Raw genomic sequence first — 21,571 nt, 5'->3', positions numbered from 1 at the left:
AGCATCTATGCGTTTGAATAATTATGCTGATTAGGAGTAGGTGATACTCTGTCTGGGCAGGTTTTCCCAAAACCTGTATATTTTAATTTACATGCTTTGTTCAACCTCAATGTAAATCCCTCCCCTTTTGGAATGTATATAACCTATCAGTTATGCTGTTTAAATCAGACTGTTTTCGGACGACCTGCAGCACAGAGAGTTCTCAATAAAATAATCATTCTGTCTTGATCCGAAGTCTCCTGGTCTCCCTACTTCAAGAAACAACTGAAGTTCACAACAGTCTAAATGGGATTTACAAAACGCTTATCCATTAAAAAGACACACTTTATTAGACCAACTTGCTCCTGAGCAATATATGATTTTTTAATAGTTAATGCTGATGGGGAGGAATTACATTTGCAACAGCTTATAATGTAGCTCAAACTGAGTGGTGTGTCACTGAGAAATGTCCTGCTCAAGTCGTCCTTGCAATGGAGGTTCAGGTTGAATAACTAGTTTTTCCAATGTTTCATCATCGGACTCGTGCTCGGATTGATATGTTAAAAGTGATGCCATCGCTACTGTCTTTACAGTGTGTACAATCGCTGAGCTTTAGGAAGCCTCCGGAGCTGAAGTTCAGTTATGGTAATGGCCGATCTTTTCTGACACACGCTGTAAGCATTAGACCAATAATATCAGATTGAGCCATCAGACCAATCAGAGCAGAGTAGCTTGTGGAAAGGAGGGATTTAGAGAGACTGAATAATCGGTCGAGTCGTTTGAGAATCATAAAAAAAAATCTGGTAATATGCAATGTACACCAGGGCACGACATTAACGCTTGTCCGGGACAAGTGGATTTTTTTGAAGGGGCAAGTGAAGTTGAATGTTACTTGCCCGACGGACAAGTATCCTGATTAAAACGTCAATACCAAAAATAACTAGGTAATCACCAAAATGCAAGAATGATTCTGCATTCATTTAGTGTAAATGGCGATCGATGGTGGATATAATAAATTATGTATGCTGTTGAGGCTCGCGCAGCCTCTTGAGGAGAAAATCGAAAACAAATGAGCGCCGCTCACACACTGTAAACCCAGATGTTGTCATTAATAAAGATATCAAGTTACAATAACTTGACAATACTTAATATACCAAGTTTTGGCATCCAAACTTAAACAGGTGTGTTTAACTTACTCATTTGGCAGCAAAAATCTGTTTAATTAATAGTTTAAGTGCTATGAGTGCACAACTTTAATTTATTTAAATTATTCACTATCTATCTGTTTAAAATGATTGGTCGTTCTTGAAATTCTGCCTTGACAACCGCGCTGATTGGTCGATTTAAGTTTTTCCGTGCTGCTGAATTTGCTGACACACAGAGTGGCAGAACCATCTTGAGATTGAGTGAAGAAAACTAAAGTTAAATTGGTAAGTAGATATTTATATTTTAAACTATCATATAAGTTTGTCTTATTGGCTTTACACGTTTGATTCGAATGTTATCATTATTTTCCCGTTTTACTCCGACAGCGACACAAGTAACGTACATTGGCTGTAAAGCAGGCGGGAAGAGATTCGTAGTGAAAGACTCGCAACGTTACGCTGGTAGGTAGGTTACTGGTAAAATATACGTGTACATTTTGCTTGGTAGCCTTTAAAATGTTTAATGTTATTTTTTGTAGAGTATTTCTAGTTATAAACGCACTTGAGTTTCTAACTTTCTATACGAACATTTGAATTTCCCGCTGTATGTTTTGTTTTCCTCCCCCAGCGGCACTAGCAGGCAAGACGGATCATGAAGCAGGAGAGGAGGGAGAGAGAGTCGATGATAAAGGCCAATGGATTACACTGGTAAGTTAATGTGTAACACGCCTGTACATTTTGGTTTATTGTCTGTAAAAAAACATATTTTATACGGATGGACAAGGTATAAATGCGTTTAAGTTAATATCAAGTTTCTGTGATAACTTCGGAGCAGTCGGCCAACCGGCAAACTAAGCCAATGTTTCACAGACGTTGCTAATTTACAATAAACATACTATTGTGGCTCTAAATTCGAGTTAATTTACTCCCAGGCTCCCTGAAATTTCCCCTTGTGTAACTTACGTTGTTTTGTGAAATCTTTTGGTGAAAAATTGGGTTACTATGTGATTTACTGACGTTATCTTTTAAATAATTTGGCCAGTCATGTTGACTTAAAAACTGCAGACCATTTCCCGCCTAAAGAGGGGAACAATGCGAGGCTAAAATTAACGAAATTGTGACACATTTACAGAAATAAGCCTATATTTTTAATTATTAGTTCTGTTGATGTAACGTGTCCCTGGTGCATAACATTAGTTGTTTTTTTTAATAGATTTTATTAAATGTATTCAATTGTCTCTATGGATTTTTCTACTTTTTAAAATAAAATAAAAAAGTTAACATTATCAGAGCTGTGTGTATGTCCCTGTGAGCGATTTGTAAACTTTTATATTTATATGATTTTCACTGTAGGGTAACATATTTGGGGCAGTACCCTGGAATGGAAAACCTTTGCACTATATCCTCACCTAAATAGTGTATATTAGTACCTTAGAATAGGAATACACATCCAGGAATGTACAGAAAGTGCTTAATGTATTTTTATAAACCTATAAATATGTTAAAAAGGTATAAAGGTGTTTCTTTGAGGGCACTTTCCCAGTGACAATCTGTTAGGGTTAGTTCATCCAAAATAGGGAACATTGACTTTTCACAGATTCCCAACGTTTGATATATCATTAACATAGTGCTTTAGACTGTTGTGAATGCGTTTGCAGAGGCTGTGGATTAAAGGTAACAATGTTGTAAATACTAATTGTTTTGCTGTATGTTTTTTTTTTTATTCTTAAAGGGATGGTTACCATTGACTTGCATTTATATTGATTACTGAAGACCACAGTTTCATTTAAAAAAATACAAAAACTTTAGTGTCATACTAAATAAATAAAAAAAATCACCTACATCTTGGATGATGTGACCGTAAATCAACAGCAAAATTTTATTTTTGGGTGAACTATCCCTTTGACTATATAATGTGAATTTTCATTTTAGGTCAACACATTTTTGACTGGGATGAATCTAATATTATTTTGAAATGATTTTTCTTTCCAGATCTACATGGAGTTTAACAGGATTGCTGGTAAAAACCTGAAAAAGGAATTTTACGAGACCCTTGATCGACATAGTACATGCCTCTTGGACATTTTCAGAGCCAAAAAGGGAGTTGCTGGTCAGCTCTTGATGAACCTTCTGAAGCAAACAAAGGTTTGTTAAAAATCCAAATATCATAGATATATAAATGTATTACAATAAAGTACATTTATCAAAGGGTTAGTTCACCCAAAAATGAAAATTGTCATTTATTCCTCACCCTCATGCCGTTCCACACCCGTAAGACCTCTGTTCATCTTCGGAACACAAAAAATTAAGATATTTGTGTTGAAATCCGAAGGCTCAGTGAGGCCTGCATAGTCAGCAATGACATTTCCTCTCTCAAGATCCATTAATGTACTAAAACCATATTTAAACCAGTTCATGTGAGTACAGTGGTTCAATATTAATATTATAAAGTGACAAGAATATTTTTGGTGCGACAAAAAATAAAATAAATAATGACATATTAGTGATAACCGATTTCAAAACACTGCTTCATGAAGCTTCGGAGCGTTATGAATCAGTGTTTTGAAATCGACCATCACTATATATGTCGTTATTTATTTTATTTTTTGTCGTACTCAAAATATTCTCGTCACTTTATAATATTAATATTGAATCACTGTACTCACATGAACTGATTTAAATATATATCTTAATTTTTTTGTGTTCCGAAGAACAACGGAGGTCTTGCGGGTTTGGAACTGCATGAGGGTGACGAATAAATTACATTATTTTCATTTTTGAGGGAACTAACCCTTTAAACCTGTATAATCTGCTATACAGACTTCATAGTTGATCTGTTGTGCTCAACTATTTGAATGCTGTTAGGAATATGTATGTATGTATGTATGATTAATAACAAGTGGTTGGATGTAATAAAATTGTTTTATAAATTCCACTCAAGTTGTCAGAGCCAACTGAGGTCCGAACTTTAGTGCTTCAAGGACTACCTCTCGTGTTTGGAGATGACTCCCCTGCTTTCTTTAAGACATGTTTGGTAAGTGTTCCAAGTAGAAAATAATGTTCAAAAGACATTCACACTGTCTCACACATACACCTTCACACTCTCTATCATTCACACTCACTGTATCAATTTTAATCTAAAGGGTTAGTTCACCCAAAAATGAGAATTATGTCATTAATTACTCACCCTCATGTCGTTCCACACCCATAAGACCTTTGTTCATCTTTGGAACACAAAAATATATTTTTAATGAAATCCAAGAGGTTTTCGTCCCTCCAAATCGATCCAACACTACTATCACTTCCTTGTCTATAAAGGCAAGAAAGACATAATTAAACAGATAGTTCACCCAAAAATCTGATACTGTATACATTTCTTTGTACTGCTGAATGCAAAGATATTTAGAAAAAAGTTTGTAACCAGGCCGCTTTGGGCCACCACTGACTTCCATAATAGGAAAAAAAATACTATAGAAGTTAGTGGTGGCCCAAAGCGGCCTGGTTACAAACTTTTTTCTAAATATCTTCCTTTGCAATACAAAGAAATGTATACAGTATTAGATTTTTGGGTGAACAAAGGTGGATATGGAACGACATACAGGTGAGTAATAAATGACAGAATTCTCATTTTGGGGTGAACTAACCCTTAAGTTGAAGTTGCACCATTTGAAATGTACAGTACTGTGCAAAAGTCTTAGGCACGTTAGTATTTTCACCCCCAAAAATAGTTTTAAGCCAGTTATTTATAACTTTTATAATAGTGTGTCAGTAGGTTATATCCGTTTACATTTTCAAACATTAATTTTGCCATTAATTGTAGTAATCCATTCCAGTGAGATTTTTGTATGCAGAAGAAGTCTGACAAAAGAGTTATGATCCACACAGAGATCTGATCTCACCATCATCGAGTCCGTCTGGGATTACATGAAGAAACAGAAAAAACTGAGACTAAATCCAGAAGAACTGTGGCAGTGTCTCCAAGACTCCAAGACCTTCCTGCAAAGCTCCCTGAAAAACTATGAGCAAGTGTCCCAAAACAAAAGCTGTTTTCAACGCAAAGGGTGGTCACACAAACACTGATTTGATTTAGTTAATAGAAGTTAATTGATCAAAAATTAACAGTCTACTTATGACATTATTTTTGAAAGTTTCCTGACTTTACAGCATTTTTACACAAGTGTCTAAGTACTGTAGCTTTGCAGGAAGGTTTCTTCAAGCGTCTTGGAGACACTGCCACAGTTCTTCTGGATTTAGTCTCAGTTTTTTCTGTTTCTTCATGTAATCCCAGACGGACTCGATGATGGTGGGATCAGATCTCCATGTGGATCATAGCTCTGTTGTCAGACTCCTTCTGCATACAACAATCTCAATGGAATGGATTATTACAAATAATGGCTAAATTAATGTTTGAAAATGTAAACGGATATAACCTACTGACACACTATTATAAAAGTTATAAATAACTGGCTTAAAACCATTTTTGGGGGTGAAAATACTAACATGCCTAAGACTTTTGCACAGTACTGTACATAATCTTGCATGCATGAGAATTAATGTTTTATTAATTAATTAGTTTTATTCATCTACACTAGATGTCCGATGATCGCTGCGTGAATCTTGACATGCCAGTGGGGATTGTAATAGTTGAGGATGGGATGACTCTTCAGCCCCTCAACTCTCTGCATTTGTCTCCCTCCTCATTTGGGATCGTAATTGAGGGAAAAGTGGTGATGGACAATCTACACAACCTTCCTGAATCAATGTGCCTTCTGTTTGGACTAATTTATGCATTAAACTTGAATTACCCAAAGTCGCTGAAGTAAACATTTGAATTCATTCAACGCATTGTCCTTTCCATGGGGCAGAAAGACCTGCAGCCAAAAATACAATCCTTGGCTAATCAGCTGTTTGGTTAAAAAGGAGAAACAGGATCAGCACATGCATTTTCAAAACTCTTTTTTTTTATGCTGTTAAGATACACCATTGAGGTCTAACTGGCCTTTCTGTTTTGTGCTTTTCCTGTCCGGTAAGAAGCAAGTAAGACTTTAACCACCACAGGATCAACGCCTTTTTTTGTCTCAAGATTCTGTAAAATGATCACAAACTTCCCTTACAAAACACTGTGGCAGTACCAGATTATTACCATGGTATTGACACATTTCAAGGAACTGGCACATAGTTTACAGTTTTGTTGTTCATGTGTCTTTTAAAAATATGACTTAATGTGAGCTTACTGTTTAAAATGAGCTTACTGTTTTGTTGTTCATGTGTCTTAAAAGTGTGATCTTACTTTTAAAAATAACTTATGTTTTTCTTTTTTTTTAATGTGAACTTCCTATTAAAAATTAAAGCTTACTATAAAAATTGTGAGCTTACGATTTTGTTAGTCTGTTTAAAATGTGAGCTTACTGTTAATAACTAGAAGACTACTGTTTAAAATGTGAGCTTTTACTGTTAAAAATGAGCTTGTGATTTTGTTTGTCTTTTTAAAATGAGCTTTTACTGTTAAAAATGAGTTTTTATTGTTAAAAATGAGCTTATGATTTTGTCTTTTTAAAATGTGAGCTTTTACTGTTAAAAATGAGCTTATGATTTTTTTTTGTCTTTTGAGAGCTTATGGTTTTGTTTGTCTTAACAATGACTTAAAAGCTTACTGTTATGAGCAATGCTACCATTAATTATATGTAGTATAAACCTAATAAAGTGGTTGTTGTGAAAAACAATACTTGTTTTAGTGATTTAATGATCAATTCCCCATTACTCAAATGAACTGAGGGAATCCCTTTCCTCAAATCATTTGAGTTTAGTCTGTTTGCCTTTTAAGTTATCTGTACTTAAACATTTAAGTTATCTGTACTTAAACATTTAAGTTATCTGTACTTAAACATTTGAGTTACCTGTACTTAAACATTTAAGTTAATTCAATGAAGAGACCACATTAGGTCAACTCAATTAAACTGAGTTGTCAGTTTCCCCATTACTCAAATGAATTGAGGGAATCACTTTCCTCAATTCATTTGAGTAGTCTCAACTTATTAGGGTTTACAGTGCAGAGAGAAACTCAGTTAACATACACAGTAGAGCTGCAACTAACGATTATTTTTTCTGTCGACTAATCTAACGATTATTTTTTCGATTAGTCGACTAATCTAACGATTATTTTTCCGGCTTAATCTTATGATTCTTTTTTACTGATTATTGTACTTCAAAGAGGGTAGTGAATTTGTATATTATTTTAACATGAAATCAATGAATGATGACAATATTAATTGTATTTCAGGAAGGGTAGTGTACATAGTAGGCTATGCCATTTTATAAAGAAATATATGAACACAAGAAGCTTTTTAAACATAATATATAATGATACTATTCATCATAAAATGTATACAGAGTAGGCCTAATTAGGAAAAGTTGTTTACTATAGTAGTTGAGTATGATTTACTTATTGATTTGTGTCAAAAGTAAACAAATGCACTTGTATTTATCTGCAAAAGGTTCACATACAGGAGCTTTCAGCATAGTTTTAATATAGTATAACTAGTTGTCTATTTTGAAGATACATGTGCATAAACAACGACTAAAGCTGCCAGAAGTTTTAGCCCAAACTTCAAAGACACATTTAAATGATTAAAGCTAGAGGCATATCTTAACTTTAATGTTACTTTAATCATGCAAACTACCTATATACAGCATGTTATTATGCATATGTGTTTGGGACAGAGCGGAACCAGGTCGCATTAACAGCAGATATATGCAGCCCATAATAAATAAAAGCACGAGACGTACTGGGGTCGGAGAAGAACCCCGGAAAATGTGACCGTCTGTTGCAATACACGCGCCACGGTTCAGCTGCGCGAGAGAACACTGGCAGCGAGGTTGCCAGGTTTACACAACAAAACCCACCCATTCGTTACTCAAAACTAGTCCAAAACAAGCCCAATCGCGTTTCGGGGAGGTTCTCTGGTAAACATCGCGTTCGGGGGGTTAAATATGTGTGTTTTTTTGCAGGGCTGCCGGCTAAAATTCTCATTCCCGGGGCTAAATATCACATAATTGGGATCGCTTCAACCCGCGGACATGAGACACAGCCCGCGGCAACAGTGTAGAAGTAGCCCAATTCCGCGGAAAAAACCGGGACTTGGCAACACGGATTGGCAGTGTGAAAGCTCCCGCTCTCCACGCGCACAGCACCTGCTCTGCCACCGCGCGCAATGTGAAACCGGCATTACAGAGCGAACAAAGCACAGTTTTATTCGGCTTCTGTTTAAAGTACTCCCACACTTTTGAATGTCGCGGTCTGGCTTTATATGATAAATGATCATTTTCACTATGCCCGGGAGCAGAAGCTGCCATTATTCTAGATCTTCTGTTCTATTCTAGAACGTAAATAATGTGCCGCCGACGCGTCGACGCATTTCACGCACGTCGACGTATTTTCGTAGTCGACGTCATCGACGACGTCGACGCGTCGTTGCAGCCCTAATACACAGTTAAAATTACCAATTGTGTTTTTATATTTATAACATATGATAGTTAAGCAACATCACACAAACAATAGTGCTGTTTTCCTGAATACCATCACGACTGAACATGACACTAATTTCATACGCCAGCTCCATAAACAATTATTTAACATCAAGCCACTTGCATTTTAAATGCAATATTGACTGTTTTTGTTCGATTTCAGCAGCGAAAATAGTTCTAAACAAAGATCAAAGCAGAACCATAACGCGTCACAGCAACAGTGTGTGTTACTGAATGATTCAGCGTTTCGAACGAATCAATTGAATCAAAGATTAAATGACCTGTTCATAAACAACTGCCTCATTCCTGAACGAATCAGCTGTTTCACTGAATCGACGGTCACCTGCGCCCCCTACTGGCGGTATAGTTTCATGTTTAAACATTCTTTCCAACATTTCTTATTTGTATATTCAAAAATATTTAAAATAATCTCATAACATTATTTAATGCAGTTGTAATTTTTCAGTTTCAATTTCAATTTAATTTGATTGGTAACAGCCCTATAGTGTCTTCTTCTAATTTAATTTATTGATCAAATTTAAGAATATAAAATGAAAGCTGAAGCATATCCTATATTGAATAAGATTATGGAAAACATGCCCTTTATAAAAAGGTAAAAAAATATCACAAATATGCAGATTTAAATATGTCAAAGCTGATTGAACACTGGTGAGAATATTGCTTCAGAATAATTTTATTTACAACACAAACAAAATAGTAAATTTTTTACTCGGAAAAGTGAATGACATATTTACTTGTCCGAAGGACAAGCACGTGAACACTTATTGTCGAGCCCTGCTATAGGCTACAGGTGTTTGCAGCAAGTTTTGGTAAACAGTACAGCATAGTGTGCATGATCCAACATTGTTAACATTAATGTTAATGTTTTATTGTATTTAGCCCTCAGGTATTCCTTACTAATTGGTCACACTCATACTCATTGATGGTAAAATGTGACCATACACCTTAACTATTTTTAAATTAAATAAATGTTCTATATTTTAGTTCAATAATGTTTATTGAATATTTTGAGGAGACCTTTTGGTACTAAATACTATTTGTGCAATAATTATTGACAATTAATGACCACTTAAAATATTTTCCTTCTAATATGTTTTATTATTTATATTACAATTAGTGTAGTAATTAAGGTTAATATAGAGAATTCCAATTCAAAGAGGCAAATTAGAGTCATTTTGTGGCTAGAAAAATAATAATTTTCATTTGTAATGCTATTGCTATTACCCACCAGGTGCCTGTATGGCTCTTTAACAAATATACATGTATCTAATCTAGTTGCTCAAAAAAGTATTGCAGATCCTAACTGCTTACTTATTTTTAGGTTTTGCATTTTAATAAATATTTAGATATGATCAAAAAACACTAGATTTCTTTAAATATGAAATTTTAAAACGTTAATACTTTACATCCTAATATTTTTAATGATACTTAAGTACACACAAGTGAATATTAATGAATTCGAGCAAATATAATTTAACCCAAGAAACGTTTAAAATAGTGCTAAAATAGTGCTATGGCAAACTTATTTTTCCTTGTATGTACAGTTGGCTATATACATGAATTGATACTGAATCAAGATTGACATTGCCACGGTATTATAATAGCAATAATAATGTTTCAGTCTTTGTCTTTCTCTGACTGAGCTGAACACTGAACACACACATCCCAGTCTCGATCGTGTCAGAAAACGACCAAGTGAGCTTCAAATCTCAAGTAGCCTAATGTAACGTTATTTACGGCAAACGAGTTCGTCCCGCAGAAAGCGAGCGTTAACGCCACCAGCTCGCGCGACAGGAGAATAATCCAGAGAGAAAGGGAAGCAGAAAACAAACTTACGCGTGTTGTGGGTCTAAATGTGCGGCTGGAATACACAGCGACTCGGGAACCGGCGGGGAGCTTGAGTTTTTCTCCGTTAGTGGGATTGAGTCCACTCACTGTTTCTTTCTGCGACCGTTTGTTTCTGTCGCTGCGCGGCGCTCTGGACTCGCTGAGGTAAAGGGGCTTCTGATTGGTCAGCGTCAGACCAGCGTATATCTTCCTAATTTTTCCTCTATTAAATGGAGATTTTACAATTCGTTTTTTTAATAATGCAAAGAACATACATAGGGGAGAACCGGGGCGAAAGTAACAACGCGATTTTCTCCGAGCCCTGAATACATTTGCATTTCAAGCTATGACAGCACGTTCAGCACACAATCCTTGACGGATCTGCCAAATATCATGTGATTCCGCCATCGTTTCCCGCGGTTAGGTCCGAAATGCAGTTTTCAAGTACGGCAAGTAAATTAATGAAGCGGTACTTTTTTTCTAATTACAAGTTGTGTTTCTTGTTTCATGTGTCACAGTAATGATCAATCTACGGGTTATTTAGTGCTGTTACACACCCTGAAGGTTTGTCTTTTCACAGTTTTTCAGTATAAAAGTAAATCGTGTTTAAATGTCAGGACTTCGTGTCGGGACGAAAGTAACACTTGTCACTTTTGTCCTGCTATTATATATATAATGCATATTATGCAAATTTAATTTAATTTATTTTTTATATTGTTCATATTTTTGAAGAAAAAAATTATCAAATAGATTGACATTGCAAATAAAAAATATTCGAAACAATTCAAGTTACTGTCATTTTACATTTGAAACATTTGATGAACTTTAACATATAAAATGAAAATGTAATTTAATAATTTTTTTGCAAAGATAAAGGACAAAATATGTTTGCAGTTACATATTAACATGGTCATAGTCAGGTATGTTTAATAAAAACAAGAGTAGCACCAAAAAATCTAGCTTGTATTGTTGTGTTACTTTTGACCCACCTGTGTGTTACTTTCGTCCCACCTGATGGGGTCAAAAGTAACAATGTGCAACTTATATTCAAAGTGAAATTATACTGTAGTCATTCTACATTTGTACAAAATACCACCTGTTATTGATAGACCACACTTGTGAGTTATTGGCCACAGCAAAAATATATCTCGGTCTAAAACATTATCTTTAAAAATTACGATTTTCTGAAAAATGGTACTTTCGTCCCTGCTCTCCCCTAATACATGCCAGGGGTAAATACAAGTACAATTACAGGTTAGACAATAAGGAAAATATCATACTTATGACACAGTGAGACAGTTTTAAGTGCTTTGGAGTTGCTGGATGTAAGAAGAGTGTCCAAGTAGGATTTAAGTTCTTTACGAAAGATAAAAAAAGTAGGGCTTAGCACCTTGAAATTTACATTTGTGTAAGAAGAATTTCCCTACAAAAATAAAAAGGTTTATCATATTGGTCCTTTACATCTTTATCAAAGTTGTGCTGACCAAATAAAGCATCTTTGTATAACAAAGAAAAGCTTTGTGAAGAAAATGTGCGTAAAAAAACAACAAAAATCCTTCCAGAACAAACATGTATGAGCAATCCCAGAAGAGATGTGAAATAGATTCTTCTTCAGCACCACAAAAAGAACATAAAGGGTCAATATCAGGACACATCTTTTTTAAATAGAGCTTTACAGGATAAAAAAGATAAAGTAATGTGTATGACACTTCTTTGACCTTATTGGTTATTAAATATTTAGATGACAAAGTCCACACTTTTTTCCATGTAATGTTAACAAACTGGCCATTCCAGAAAGACACAATGTAAGGGAGAGAAACAATCTCATTCTGAAATAATTGTCTAATTCTCCTGTTCCGACCAGAAGAGAATATTTCCAATCATTGTATCAAAGGGATGAGCTGACAAAGACATTTGTGAACTGGCTGAGTCTCTGAGAAGAGTTATTGCTCCATAAGGAATGGCATCCATTACAATAGCAAACTCTCGTGGAGTGACAGGTATACTATATTTTTTCAAAAACTCTGAATAGGAATACAGGTATCCATCAACATTGATTAATTGAGAGACCAAAGTAATATTATTATTAATCCAATTTGGGAAAAACAAAGACTTATTTTTATAAAGAATATCACAATTATTCCAAATAAAGTACCAGTGAGGACTAAAATTATGTTTATAAATTAGGTGCCAAAAGGTCAAAATAACTTGTTTGTGAAAATTTGATAATTTAAGGGGGAGATTTTACACTCTCCCTCAGCTGTTTATTCAACTGCCATTATGAGGACTGAGAAGTAAGGCACTTCATGGGACAGAAAACCTATCCCATAATATCTGTCATCACTCAAATTAATGCACGGCTCAGAGTAACTGTACAACGTGTGTAAGACTCCAATAAAATTATAAAGTAATTATTCCGTCACAAATATATCTCTCAATCAAGTGACTGTCCATATTATACACCTTTTACACAACATTATAATATTATTTTCAAATAAATTTTTATATTATTATTTATTTATAATATAATATAATATTTTTTATATATATTATTATTTATAATGAGTATTGCCCCTGGTTCAGTAATGAACTCTTGTGATAGTTAAGTCAAGTCAACTTTATTTATATAGCGCTTTTTACAATGCCGATTGTCTCAAAGCAGCTTCACAGTGTTAAACAGGAAAATAATGCAACAAAATTTGATTCGGCCATACAGCCGCTCTGGAGAAAACGGTGATGTCATCAGCTCATTTCAACTATCATACAGTGACAATTAGGGATGGGACGAAATATCGTTTGACAAAATATCGCGATACAAAACGTGACGAAACGCATCGAGGTCGAAAAAAATGGATCGCGAAATAAAGATAGATGGCACTGCTGCATGATTTGCGTAGTATATAAATAATTTAGTGTATTATATGTGTGTGTATGTATATGGGGCAGACATACAGTCTATGGTGGCAGGCTGGCAGCACCATCTGCTGATCAAGCTGGGTAAAAAAACTAAATGAAAAAAATATATATCCGGGGAATGGTGCGGTACGTCGTCACGTCAAGACAGCGCATGTTGCAACAACAACACTGCAGCGAGCTAACAAATATTAGCATTAGCACCAACTGCCTTGCCCCCAAACAGCCGACCATGGAGTCAAATGAGGTCGAAATTGAGGACGCTCCGCCTGGATACAAGTCATATGTCTGGCAGTATTTTGGCTTTCTCATTAAAAAAGACAAAGACAGCAATAGAGTAACTGACAACACTAAGACTGTGTGTAAGCTATGCCATGCTGTCATTCCGTACACCACATCCAACACATCAAACATGAACCACCACCTTTAACATCACCATAAAAATGTGAAAACGACCCTGGAGAAAACGAGCCTACCGAAGGGAAAGCGGACCATGAAACAAGCGCTGACACCAACTCTACCTCCGTCAAGTCCGCGTGCAAAACAGATAACCAGGCTCATTGGCGAATTCATAGTGGACTATATGGCTCCATTTAACATGGTAGAGAACAGAAAATTCATCCAAATGTTCAATGTGCTGGAGCCCAAGTTTAAGATGCCATGTCGAGGACATTTTTCAGAGAAGGTAATCCCGGAAATTTACAATGAAACCAAAAAAAGCGTGAAAGAGTATCTAAAAAATGCCGACTGTGTCGCCCTGACCACCGACAGCTGGACCTCGCGTGCAACACAGAGTTATATAACCATCACGGCACGGTATTTTCTTCTTTTTTGATATCGTATCGTGACGTATCGTATCGTAACCCTGGCATATCGAGGTGCATCGTATCGTGAGTTTAAGTGTATCGTCCCATCCCTAGTGACAATGCGGACAGATCAGTCATTTAGCTTAAATGGTTAATTTAGTTTACTAATTAGATTCATTTGGATATTTAGTTGAAAATTTACAGTGGCAAGGAACCAAAACTCCATCAGGGGCATAATGGAGAAAAATAAACCTTGGGAGAAACCAGGCTCAGTCGGGGTGACTGTTCTCCTCTGGCCAATTGACCTATCGGTAAGCCCCGCCCCCCTTAGTTACTGTTGCTAACTCGGACAAACAAACGGAGTTGTCAGTGTGAAAACCTTATCCCAAGATGTTTTTGGACACAGAATGTAGCGTATATCCCGTCCGAATGATGGCCAAACTTTACTGTTGGTTTATGAAGTGTATTATGTCCTTTTTCACTCCAAAAAAAAAAAATCATCGTAAGAGCTGAACAAACAAAGCATAAGAAGTGCGCATTAACGTCTCATTCACAAACGATCTCTCTGCGTTGCATTACCATTAACATACACAGCAAATTACACAAAAACACTCATACAACTAACAGTAAACAAACATACACACAGAGCTTATGACTTTTCGAGGGTGCAGTTAATAACTGGTAAACTTTGTATCTGCAACACAACTCGGATAAACTGCGAGTGCGAGCTCTTCCTTTCACTATAATTCCCATCAAAATAGGAGCCCTCCTTAGTAGGACAGATAATGTAGACTTTAAACATATCTAAAATTAAATTAATTTACATATAACCAGTTTAATATGGAGAGGCACTGAAATGTTTTTGACCTACAGTGTTACATGACGTGAGAACAGTTAGTTATTTCAGTTTGTATGTTAGTAGGGACTTCAATCCTAACTTAACGAGAGTATGACAGACAGAAAATCCTCTCAGGTTCCCTGGAATCAGTGTTACAATACCTCAGGCACGACATTTTAGCATTTTTGTAGCATAAAGATGGATCGAAAGATCTGAGGCAACAAGCCGGAGACGGGTTTATTGAGGATGATGTGTCGATTAAACACAGGGCTCTCAAGTTTTGAAGACAGGCAAGAGTGACATCTCCAACCCCCCACCCAAACACAACAATGGGGGTGTTGTTGTGTTTGGTAAGGATCACTCAACACAATTGGCGGGATGCCTGGCGCTCTTTTATTGATCACCTTTTTTTCGTATCATATATTTGAGTAATTATCATGAATTAGGTATCATTCGAAAGCTTACAAACTCAAAATTCATCCTGTGAAAACCGTTTTAAAATCGGACATTGCGTTACCATGGAAACAGTACTCTAAATTCTTCTAGCGGGCTCCTCCCACTAGAGGGCGGTGTCATATTTCATATTACAAAATGTATTTTAACCACTTTATAATCAAAGTCTTTTCTAATCTTGACAAAACACATCATCGGAAAGGTCTGGTTACTGGTATTTGGTGACTGTTTTGTTATGGAAGTGATATTTGGACAGAAATTTACAGGAAAATGCATAAAAAAAACTACCAATGAAATGTGGATAACACCCGGTGGCTATTTTTGGTATAGCGCCTAAACAAAATCTCATGGGAACTTCAATTTTTGTGATATCAACTTAAAAATTTGGAACACAACTTGGTTAGACATATGGCTTTGATTTTAGAGTAAAACATTTTTGTAAAATATATATTTTATATAAAATAAGAATATTTAGTACAGTATTTTTCATTTACAGTAAATTTAAACTTCCATGACTTTTTCATACTTTCATATTTTGAATTGCTGAGTGTCTTCTTTAAAACAAGACCAGACTTAAATTTCCATATATTCATTTGTGTGTGTGTGTGTGTGTGTGTGTGTGTGTGTGTGTGTGTGTGTGAGAGAGAGAGAGAGAGAGAGAGAGAGAAAGAGAGAGCATCGTATAACATCGACGATGCAATACACTTTAATTTATTTAGCGCTAATAAAATTATTAAGCCTATTTGGAGAGAGAGATGTTTAATATGACAAAATGTCAGTCATCGTGTGATAACGAAAAAATAACTAGGCCTAGACTACTTTTGTTCTGAGCAGGTGTTGTCAGTGAACAGGCTGTAAAACTGTTGGCTAAGTTACAGACACTCATGAAAAACTGACGCTGATTATCTGGGAAACATTCTCTAACAGCAGTCAAGTTGTCATTGTTTGTGTCAAACAAGTTGTGAATTCGTTGTAACATTAAAACAGGAGATCATGACTTACTCTGTGCTCAAAGTGATATCCAGTGGTTTCTCTGTGGGAGAACGAGGATATGCTTTTTTTCATTGGTCGTTGCGTTAAATCTTACCCAGATACAATAATGCTGTTTTCTGATTGGCTATTGTGTAGCCTCTTTCTTTTTTTTTTGATTGGCTGATAAGTGGCAGGCTCGACTAAGAACTCCAGGGGAGACACGCTTGATTCCTGCCTGGTTCCATAGAGTGAGCGGCGCGGCCAGATACATTTCGGGCGCTGCAGCTTATTAAATATATGATAAATAGTTTTTCTGCGTGAGAAATACAATGTGTGGCGGGAGTGCGTGACAAAAGACTGAAATGAGTGACTGTCAAGCTCAATGCGTGACACTTGAGTATGGGATGATTTTAGACTCAAAATTATTAATACATGCACGCACAATTATCTATGAACTTGATACGTTGTATGTTGTAGATGTGTTTTACTAATGCAAAATAGAACATTTGTATTCACAAAAATGACTATTTGTACAAATCTCTGCACATTCATGTAATTCTGTGTTTTGCACACACAAGTTAAAAGGCATTTGTTTGTGGATCGTAAAACACATCTACAACGTGTATCAAGTTCATGGATAATTGTGCGTGCATGTATTAATCATTTTTAAGTCTAAAATCATCCCATACTTGAGAGCCCTGTAAACAATTATTAAAAAGGAATATTTGAATGATCGGAGTCATCGCGCCGGAGACGGGTTTATTGAGGATGACGTGTCGATGAGCCAATTTCAGGGGGAGTCTAATTGACACAGCCTCTGCAGACACTTCAGGGTCATGTGTTGGTCATGTCTGGGCGCAGGTCCACCATCTGATCTGGATACGGCTGACTGAACTAAACGTCAGGATAAACAGAGAGACTAACTTTAGTGTAGATGCCATTCTTTTTATGATGTAACGAGTACATCAGGTTTTATGGGAAGTGTTCCCGGTTCCGGCTAACCTAGTTAAAGGGTTAGTTCACCCAAAAATGAAAATTCTGTCATTAATTACTTACCCTCATGTCGTTTTATTAAATACAAATTAAAAGTTTAACCATCAAGGCTTTAAAGCACATGTAAATAACACTTTTGTGATTATGAATAAGTGCAGTGTCCCGTGAGTGCAACTCTTCCTCTGCGTTAACATGTGATGTGATCGAGTTGTACAGTATTGGGATGGAGGCGCCAGAACTGCAACTGGTAGAATGTGCACTATACTACATAATTTCCTCAAAATGGAGAAAACGTTTTAATCTTCAACAAGAGAAAAAAAACACGATATCGCACACCCCTAATTCAGACTTCATAACCAATTTAATCTTTAATGCTGTTAAATTGAATATAAATTTACAAATATAAATTGAATATTGTGGTGCAGATTTTGCAATAATTCATAACTATAGAGTGAGCAATATTGAAACACTTTGATTGCAAGCCAACTAAAGTATATTTATTCAATAATCAAGCCTTTTTATTTGTCATAGTTTTAAAGTGTGCAATCAAAACATTACACACAACATTACTGGCCATACACACAATAAATTAAACCAGTGTTAGTAAACTCTTTTGTTAGGGGGTAACAGTTTAGGACCCAGGACCAGTTGTGAAGAAGGAAGACCAAGAGTCAGGAGTGTAATTAATTAAAGAAACCTTTACTGAAGAATAGTTTGCAGTTTCATTAACAGAAGCAGCTTCAATTTCGTAGGCCGAGCTCCCTCATACATACAATTTCTCAACAGTTATACTGTTTTCAAGGTCTAGCCAAGTCATCACTGCAAGTTGAATGATTCTGATTGGCTTAGTAAATTTCCACACATTGTCAGTTAATCAGATTCACGTGTCCATACGTCACTTGTTGACGCTTTTACCCCGGAATGAGGCACTTAGTGTGTCACGTGTTAATGTACATACTTTGTATCCATTACTATCACATAAAAACAATGGCAAAGAAGCATCGCGTGTGTATGTTTATTAATTTAATATAGTCCTTTACATGAGTAGTACAATGTTGAACTACATCATATCGCCGGGATGATAATCCTACGGTCTACAGTGAACGCTTTACACCACTGTGTGTTTATCTACTAAATTTGTGCCCTTGTGTCTTTTAAAAACATTTTAAATCCTGCATTAGCTTTTCATATAGTATTTTCATGCAAGGTTATATATTCATTTTGAAAAAAAAATTTCACCTGCAATATGCCCTTGAAGTAATATAACTGGAAATAATCATTAAATACCATTCTAATAATATAGGAGGATAAAATTTGATTAATGCTTTGATTATAAATTTAATTAGGATATACAGTCGTGTTAAAAATAATAGCAGTGTGTTTAAAAAAGTAAAAGCTCAAATCTTATAATCACTTTTATTTAAATACACACAAATGCATTGGGAAAACTTTCAGTTCTAAAGTCAAAACAATTGATCAAATTTGTTATTACTTTACAGAAAGTGAAGAAAAAGGAATATTAGGCTGGTCAAATTAGCAGTGTCTGCATTTTTCTTTACAAAGTCAAACATTTACTGTATAAACTGACAAGAAAGCTAAATCTTCAAGCTTTTCTCAATCACTGGACTAATATTTAGTCGTATAACCACGGTTTCTGGGAACTGCTTCACATCGGTGTTGCATGGAGTTGGCCAACTTCTGGCACTTGTGAACAGGTATTCTAGCCCAGGACAACTGCACTACATACTACAATTCCTCTGCATTTCTTGGTTTTGCCTCAAAAACAGCATTATTGATGTCACCCCACAAGTTTTCTAGTGGGCTGGCCACTCCATAACGTTAATCTTGTTGGTCTTTACAACAATGAGACTTTGTGGGGGCTTCTAGCCGATAGCTTGGCTTCACATAGGCGTCTTCTAATTGTTACAGTACTCACAGGTAACTTTAGACTTTCTTCGTTCTCCCTGGAGCTGATCTTTGCCATTTTGGCTATTGTTCGATCCTTTCGAATGGTAGTTTTCCGTTTTCTTCCACCTCATTCTGGTTTTGGTTGCCATTTTAAAGCATTTGATATCATTTTAGCGGAGCAGCCTATCATTTTCTGCACTTCTTTATGTTTTCCCCTCTCTATTCAGCACCAAACAACATTAGCTGCCTTTGTCCTTAAATAAGGGCCACTTGTTTGACACCAGTTTCTTCACAGAATAAATAACCTCTAATTGAACTCCACACTACTATTATTTGGAACACACCCTTTTCAATGAATGATTCAATTACACAAAATCAGTAGCATGCATGTCAAGACTGTTGGTTCTCTTACGAGAGGTTCTCTCGTATTGCGTAAGTTCCTTACGCTACGGGAAAGTATTCTTACTTCGAGATTTCTGAAAAACCCCAAATTATCCTTAATTTTGTAACATTGTCAACGCAGTGCGGCAGCCTGGCAGACCATAGCAGGCTATTCCAGCGTGCTATTGGCTGCTCTGCTGGCAACTGCAGCAGCCTATCGGTGAGCCCGCGTGACGTGGCGACCAATGAGGGCGCTTCGCGCCCACCTGGCTTCATTTGCCTACAGGTGGGGCGTGGCCACGTGTATATAAGCAGGGCTCACGGGCTGCATATTCGATTTTCTTTTCTTCAGCGAAGCCCTTCGCATCGCTGGATCTGGAACCCGCCGCCGTGACCGCGCAGACAAGCAAGCAGAGGACAGCGCCTGAGGAAGCCGGCAGCATCGCGCCACCTTCAGCCATCCGTGCCTGCTCTGCTATCCGGCAGCCCATATCCTTTACGCTCAAGTGTTGTCGCCGCTGCGTCACACTTTTCACAAAAAGAGCAGAGTGTTTGATGCAAAATGTCTCGTTCCACCTGCGGCTCGTGTCACGCGCAGCTCAGCTCCGGGGACCGCCATGTGATCTGCGCTCTCTGCCTGGGCCGTGATCACGCCACCGCCGCACTTCTCGCCGGCGGATGCCAGGAGTGTGAAGAACTGACGATGTCGACCCTGCGGGCTCGACTCGTCCTGTTCGACGATGATATCCCTCCAGTCCCTGCTACGCCGCGCAGAAAGAAGCGCCGCTCGCAGCGGACTCCGGAGTTCGCCGAGAGAAGCTCGCCGGAACCTTTCCCGCCCGCTTCACTCTCTCCTTCCCCGCCCCCACCCCAGGCCGCCATTTCTGTTGCCGCCTCCGGGGATGAGGCGGATGCGGCCGCGGAACGCGCCGACAGCTGCTCCATCATGGCTTCCGACAGCGAGGACTGGTCTTCCACGACCTCTTCAGTCCGGGGCTCCGGACGCTCTCGAGCGGGTGAGGACGCCGAACTTTTGCGCCTTCTCACCCGGGCTGTCGAGCAGCTAGGCCTCGAATGGGCCCCGCCCAAGGTGGCAGCGCCGAACCGACTTGACGGATGCTTCCTAAACAGTCGCCGCCGTGCGCCCACCTCCAGGACTGCACCCTTTCTGCCAGAGCTTCACGAGGAGCTCGCAAAGTCCTGGAACGCGCCATTCTCCGCGAGGGTCTCGTCTCAGGCTTCTTCGACGCTCTCACAAGTTGACGGCGCGGCTGAGAAAGGCTACAACGCTATCCCTCCGGTGGAAGAGGCGGTCGCAGCGCACCTTTGCCCACCTTCCGGTTGGCGCTCAAAGGCTGCCCTCCCGTCTAAGGCCTGCAGAGTGACGTCATCGCTAATCGGCCGCGCTTTCGCTGCCTCCGGTCAAGCTGCGTCTGCTTTGCACTCTATGGCCGTGCTGCAAATCCTCCAAGCTAATCTCCTCCGCGACCTGGACGAGAAAAGCTGTGACGCTGAGTTAATCACGGATTTGCGAAGCGCGACGGATCTCTCCCTTCGCGCCACCAAGACCGCAGCACAGGCCCTCGGACGCTCTATGGCCTCCCTCACGGTAGCCGAGCGCCACCTCTGGCTCACGCTCGCGGACATGCGAGAAACAGAGCGCGTGGCCTTCCTAAATGCCCCGCTCTCTCCGTCTGGGCTCTTCGGACCAGCGGTCAAGGGGATCGTCGACCGTTTCTCCGAAGTGCAGAAAACGACGCAGGCCATGAACCTTTTCCTGCCTCGACGCCCCGGCGCTAGCAATAGCTCCG

The 21,571-nt window shown here is 37.9% G+C and overlaps 1 long non-coding RNA gene across 1 annotated transcript; it reads left to right on the top strand.

Moving 5' to 3' along the window:
• The first annotated feature begins 3,090 nt into the window (after positions 1 to 3,090).
• Positions 3,091 to 5,871, top strand: LOC307137417. The gene is made up of 3 exons (XR_013817908.1): positions 3,091 to 3,269; positions 4,066 to 4,158; positions 5,717 to 5,871. It is a non-coding gene; the product is annotated as an uncharacterized lncRNA (long non-coding RNA).
• The last annotated feature ends 15,700 nt before the right edge of the window (positions 5,872 to 21,571 follow it).

The sequence above is a fragment of the Gobio gobio genome, assembly GCF_949357685.1.
Source record: "Gobio gobio genome assembly, chromosome: 14".
Classification (NCBI taxonomy): Eukaryota; Metazoa; Chordata; class Actinopteri; order Cypriniformes; family Gobionidae; genus Gobio; species Gobio gobio.
The sequence above is the reverse complement of the archived record's forward strand: the minus strand, read 5'-3'. Positions and strand labels throughout refer to the sequence as shown.